The 7,126-nt window shown below is 43.9% G+C and overlaps 1 pseudogene; it reads left to right on the top strand.

Moving 5' to 3' along the window:
• LOC123129865 (eukaryotic translation initiation factor 3 subunit B-like) overlaps nucleotides 1–6,302 on the top strand; it is a 7,277-nt pseudogene extending 975 nt beyond the window's left edge.
• The last annotated feature ends 824 nt before the right edge of the window (nucleotides 6,303–7,126 follow it).

Below are 7,126 nucleotides of genomic sequence, written 5' to 3'. Positions count from 1 at the left end.
GTCTTAAGGGGTGTTATGAGAATAGACCCACCCTATATATATATATGTGTGTGTGTGTGTGTGTGTGTGTGTGTGTGTGTTTGTGTGTGTGTGTGTGTGTGTGTGTATTGACCCCCTTCTTAAAATTAGATGTTTCGGATGCGGGATGAACTCCTAGCACCAGATCGCATGCGAGCAATTCAAGAGGAATTGGCGGCATTCTTTCTTGACCACGTGATCGCTGAAGACGGAGAATACTATGTGGACCACACGTCCGTATGTTAGGAGATTATATTTGTAAAAGATAATTATTGTATGTATGTAGCCGGTAGTGTCGGATAGATATACGAGAACTTGTTGTTCGATCAATCTCTCGGAGAAGGAGAGGTGGTCGATATCACTTCTCTCTGTATGCATATATGTTCACGACGATCTTCTGTTTCCTTCATTTGCTTACTAGCTAGCTAGCGTGTCTAGCTAGTCCTCTCTATACGTATGTATAGGACGTAGTGTCGACCAAGCACGGACAAAAGAGAGGACACTTCTCTCTATTAATTAGCTAGCTAACACAATATATGAAACACCTAAATTAACCCCCCAAAACCCCCACCCCCCGCCCTTTCAAAAAAACAAAAACCCAAGCCACAGAAATGCTGACGCGTGGATGCCTATTGGTCCCGGTTGGTGCCACCAACCGGGACCAAAGGCCCTGCTGCCTGGGCTCGGCGCACAGGCCACGTGGAGGCCCATCTGTCCCGGTTCTGGACTGAACCGGGACTAAAGGGCTAGGGCATTAGTACCGGCCCTTTAGTCCCGGTTCAGGAACCGGGACTAAAGGCCCTTACCAATCGGGACAATAGGCCCTTTTTCTACCAGTGAAGGTGTTCCTCCGGTATTCGGGAGTTGCATAATCTCATAGTCTGAGGAACATGTATAAGTCATGAATAAAAGAGTAGCAATGAAACTATAAGGATCATTATGCTAAGCTAACGGATGGGTCTTGTCCATCACATCATTATCCTAATGATGTGATCCCATTCATCAAACCAAAACACATGTCTATGGTTAGGAAACATAACCATCTATGATTAACGAGCTAGTCAAGTAGAGGCATACTAGGGACACTATGTTTTGTCTATGTATTCACACATGTACTAAGTTTCCGATTAATACAATTCTAGCATGAATAATAAACATTTATCATGATATAAGAAAATAAATAATAACTTTATTATTGCCTCTAGGGCATATTTCCTTCAGAAACACACACCAACAATCCTATGTCATATGCTTAATAATGTATATAGTTATGGATGTTCGAAGGTGGATCGGTGAAGGAGTTGATCAATATTTTTCCACGCTTGGAAAGGGTACCATATGTGACTATGAAACCGAAACATTCTCCCTTGTTGACAACACATCCTTGGAGGTAGAAAATGTGGTAGACTTCAGTTGGTCACCGATTAATTCCATCTTATGCCTTTTTTGTTCAGGATCTGGGTAATTGAATCCAGCTTGCCAGTGTAAGTACAAATCTCTGCGGGATTTTCATTTGGTGCAAGTTCCCAGCAAAGTAGAGCTGTGTTGGAAAAACTTTTTAGCATCTGCAATTGCAAAATGCAACAGCAAAACAATGGAGAGTATCTTGCCATCCAGGTAGATCGGTATGCAGAATCAGAGAACGTAAATTGCACTAGTTTTGAGTTGCTCGTGATCAAGGAGAGGGGCATCCCGGTTTTTGAATTGGACACCAAGAATGACAATATAATCGCCTTTGCGTAGGAGCCCAACGGCTGCCGGTTTGCTGTTATTCATGGCGACAAGGTTAATCACGATATAAGCATCTATTTGATGTGCACAGCCGATAGTGTTAGCCGTGTGTCGAGGCTCACAACACTCAGGAACAGACATGCTAGTGCATTGTTCTCATCTCCTGCGGGAAACTTCATTGTTCTTGTTGGACTGAAGGGTACCGATGGCCAGTTGGAGTTCTACAATGTTGATGATCTTGAGACCATGACCACAGAAGATCAGTTGGAGTTCTACAATGTTGATGATCTTGAGGTCATGGCCACGGAAGAGCATTTTGTGTGACTGATGTCATGTGGGATCCCACGGGAAGGTGAGTGAGCTAATCACAATAATTTTTTGTGCCGTCTCTATTTTGAAAATTTCTAGAAAATTGTCGGTTGTTAGCCATGTACTACATAATAGCTTAACTATATGGGTTGTTATTTAAACCTGAAGTGTTGAAATATATATTCATTAGGTGAAACTCTAGATACCTGCATTCTCAAATAGTATGATGGAATTTTTACACTCAATGCTTATTGGCTACAACCTAAACATTTGGCTATATATCACTAGTGAAAAAAGTGCTAGCCACAACTCTCATTGGTGGCGCGCCATTTACAACCAACGCCGGCACTATCGTTTTTTCAAATAGTGGTGGCGTTGGCTTATTTGGTACTACATTAGTAGGGGCATAGTGGTGGCATGGGAAAATAGGGTAGCGTCAGAAGTATATGAGATCAACAATTGGTACCAGGCGCAATATAGTGCTGTCGTGGAATAGCATGGAACGCCAGCACTATGATGTTTAGATGTGGCGTGCTCTTGGTTCCGACACCAATATTGTTATTTTGTCAATGCCAACATTCTTATATTATTACTTTTATAGTATACTGTTGTTTGGGACTTCAATTATGTAGTTTGTCACTTATAATATTGTAGTTTACTTTTATTAAATTTATATTATTTTAAATTGAAATAATGTCATTTTTAAAATATGTACTTTGAGACACTTAATTTTTTTTAGTTTAAGACTTGAAATATATAGTTTTGAGCCTTCAAATATGTAGTTTGACACTTCCAATTTTTTTCTTTTTAATATTTTATGTGGTGATCTTTTTTATAGTATATTATAGTTTACTTTTATTAAATTTCTATTATTTTAAATGGAAATATATGTATAATTGGTCCTACGAGAAATTCTATGATATATGCATAACGTGTACAGTATGTAGTAGTGTAAAATATGTTTGAAATGAAAAAAATTAAATGTAAAACACAAGATGAAAAGCAAAAATAAAAAATAAACCCCAAAAGCGCAAATCCTTTAGTCCCGGTTGGTGTCACCGACCGGGACTAAAGGTCCCCGCCCCCGGCGCGCGCTGCCACCCACATGGACGACCTTTAGCCCCGGGTGGTGGCGAACCGGGACTAAAGGGGGGGGGGGGGCTTTAGTCCCAACCTATTAGTCCCGATTGGTGAACCGCGACTAAAGACCCTTACGAACTGGGACTATTGCCCGTTTCTCCACTACTGCATGTACCTACATGGAAAGACAAATCTGAGTCTATACCTAATTAAATGAAAATATCTTAGCAACTAAAAACTAAGCACCTATGCATTGGGGAGTTTAGTTGGTAAGCCCTTTAATGCACTTAACATCTCATCTAAGCACCCATGCATTGAAAGAGGTCTAAGCACGTACTCCTACATGACGACGACCTTGGAGCCACTTTTCTGTTCACAAGCTACTTGCTATATACGGAGACTATCATATGGAATATTCGGTAGAGACCGATGAAAACCATGTGAAGATAATGTTTTCATGTTTTGTAAAAAATTCAAAAAAATAGGGGATGTTAGAGTGATGTTCTATTGCCGTGCAGAATTTCAAGTTCAAACACATTATGGAAGATGTTAGAGTGATGTTCACTTATTTTTACTAGTACATACACCCATGTGTTGCAATACCCAACTATGTGTTCGCATACGAACACGTCACCAGGTACCCTCGATGCCAGGGATGATGCACCGTAGCACACCTCGAAGAAGGCCTGTCCGGAAGCGCGGTACATAAGCAATCCGGTGGGAGTTTTGTTGACCCGAAACCCAAATGTCCGAGAGGGTCCCCGTCTGGACGCATGCCAGCTATGGGCTGCCCTATGTTGACCTGATTGCCCTAGGGCCTCATGGATCGCTGCCCTGTAGTAGAAAAACAACGAAGAACGAGAAAGAAGAAGACCAAGGGAGAAGGAAAATGTAATGGTAAAAAAGTGTTAGATTGATTGTTTAATTGTGTGTTTTTAATCGACCTGTTTGATGAGTATTTGTGCATCATTAACTAATATCTTTTAGGTTTATGATGAGATTTATTGCAGGATATACATACAAAGAAAAGTTTTGATGCGAAGGTAAAATACCATTGCATAGGACATGCACGCACATATTTGTACATGCATTTGCATGAAATCATGGTGCAACTACTATTTGTACGTGCGTACATACACGAATACCCGCAGTCTTGGTCAACACATACGTGTAGAAATAGAAGACCATCGAGAGGGCAGACGACAAGAGACGGAAGCGGGAGAGGCGCGCCCACGGCGGCATCGTTCGCTACAGAGCACGTACACATGTGAGAAGACATGCGTATGCAGCGGCGGCAACGACACCCCGTGCAAGCATGAAGATGCGCCGGCCGGCGACGGCAACGCACACGGTCGTTGCGTGGCTCTTCAGTTGCTTCCATGAATATTGTTTTCGACCCTCTTGCTTTCCTCCTCTGTCTATCACTAGACGGCTAGGGTAAACTCTCCCCTTCAAACTTCATCGGCGAGCTAGTGGATTCGCCTCCCATCTGCCTACCGCTCCGGTAGTCGATGACAGGGAGGGGAATCTTGGTGCCTTCACTTCGGTTAGTAGTTTAGGTCAGGTTTTTTAGTCCTCCGATCATTCTTGAGTTCGTCCGTTTGGTTGTAGTCGACGGAGTTTCAGTGTAAATTCCTGCTGCCACCTTGGAATAGTAAGGTTAGGGCTTCTCGATCATCTGGCGAGATTTGATGTCAGGTGCTTCAGATCTATGCAAGTGTTCAACGGCGATGATTACGGCTCTCGGACGCTGGTCCTTATGGGCATGTGCACGAAGACTTTCCGGCTGCCATCGACAAGGTCAAGCCGGCTTTGGTAGAGGGGCGGCGACAACGGCGCGTTGACGTCTCATTGTGGTGGTAGTAGTGGTTGTTTGGTGGTCTCGAATTTTGATGTAATTTTTATTATGTTCAATTAAGATGCTTTGTACTTTCGATGAACTTTTGTATATAATAATATATTTGATCCTTTCCCGACACACATACGTGCGGTTTTAGGCCATGAAACATTGAGTCACAACCTTAACATGTTCTTCTTACATGAGTTTTTTTAATAAATAGCAACGACCTCATCATCTGACGAGGACTTTCCTTGCTCGATCTCTTCCGCAGAACCCAGACCAACGTGGATAATGTACGTCTGTAAATACCTAAAGGTTGGGACGCCGACGTTGGTGTGGGAAGATGATGGCACTGAATTTGCTATGATCATGGGCAACGTCAGTGCTGAGATAGGGACAACAACGAGGCGGGATGGGACTTACTTGTTTTCTTCTTACGGTGTGCCTCAGTCTTCCAAATTGTTTATTACACTACCATTACCATCCCGCTGCAACGCGTGCGGTATTGTCTAGTTAAAGTTATATAGGAGCTCCTATAGGGCAGGCGCCTGATTTTTCTCGATCTCCCCAATCTCTCCAACATATGATGTTCTTCTTGTTCCTTCCAAGGCTTTCCCTCCTCCCCCTACCACTGCTCGAGCTCAGACTATGTCTCCCGTCTTGGACTTTCCGTGGGTTACTTCGGTACAATATTGCCAGGTTTCACCTACAAGATTAATCACATCAAAACACACGAACGCACGCCCATAAAAATCAGATAGCCAAGAACCCATATCGTATCCTTTGCTTTTCTCTTTTTTGTTCCTTAATAATTTTCTGGTTCAATCTGCACACGGTGCATAGATATATGTACAAACCAACCGACATATGACCTTACTCGTACTTGCTTTTGGACCTCAAAAGCTACTCGGAGTCTCGGACACAGCTCAATGAAGGAAAACTAAAAACGACTCCCAGTCTCTAGTCGGACTATGTCTCAAAAAAAGAGCCTCTAGTCGGACTAGACATACACGCCTAATACATCAGTGTAATAGGAACACTACGACTACGACACGTGCTCCCACTTTCCTAAACTAATCAACCGGCAATGCTCAGTGTAATAGGAACACTACTACTAGGACACGTGCTGAACGTAAAAGGGGGCGTGCTTTTACGTCGGGCTCGGATCGTCAAGGAGCTGGGCGAGGAGGCCTACCTCGAGCTCGAGGCCGGCGACGACTGCCTGGCCAACGACCCCGACAACGTGGATGAGATCAACGAGTGGATCAGGCGAAAGACATCAGGCAAATCTCAGGTGTGCCATACTTCCTGGCTACGAAACTAGCTGACTCCAACTTATGCTTGGAAATATACTCATGCTTGCACCCGGACTCGGAATCGGGCTCGAACTCGGACTCGGACTCGAACTCGGAAGAAAATGATGATGGCGATGACAACAACGACGATGATGGTGGTGGTGATGAGGATGAGGAGGCAGAGGAAGATTCTGACTCCAAAAAAGAAGAAGAAGAAGAAGAAGAAGAAGAAGAAGAAGGTGAAGAAGAAGAGCGCGCGGAGGCAGCCCTCGGCGACGGGGCAAGTAACTTTATAATGGCGATCAAAAGGAAACAGATGGAGCACCTGGACAACATGAGCCACCAATACAAAAACGGAGTTCTGATTCAGAAGGTATCTATCATCCAAATATTTACTAGTCTTTGCCATGGGGGGGAAAGAGAGAGTACTTTAGAGCAAATGTAGCACTGCACACCCACGGTCTCCCTTTAAAAAGCTGTACACCAATAAGAGTATACATGTTACAGCGTATCAGACGGTACCAATCTTGACAACATGCATGGATGGTGGATTCTCACGGGTAGCTACCGGAACCGGTAAAAAAACTATTTTGCAAACAGAATCAACCCTATTCTGCTGGTATCTGTTGGTCATCTGGATTCTCGCCCTCCGCCTCTCCCAGCTCCGAGTAGTCCTCCTCCGAATAGTAGTCCTCCTCGTTGTCGTCGTTTTCGGCGGTGACTCCCATGCGAGCAAGACGGCGACTCAAGATGGGCGCCATGAGTCTCTCCCACCGTATCTCGCTCAACTTATTGTATTCGTCTTTGTACTCCTCGTCATCGCCCAGGTAGGTGTCGTCGGCCACGACGTACC

The sequence above is a fragment of the Triticum aestivum genome, chromosome 6A, assembly GCF_018294505.1.
Source record: "Triticum aestivum cultivar Chinese Spring chromosome 6A, IWGSC CS RefSeq v2.1, whole genome shotgun sequence".
NCBI classification, from domain to species: Eukaryota; Viridiplantae; Streptophyta; class Magnoliopsida; order Poales; family Poaceae; genus Triticum; species Triticum aestivum.
The sequence above is the reverse complement of the archived record's forward strand: the minus strand, read 5'-3'. Positions and strand labels throughout refer to the sequence as shown.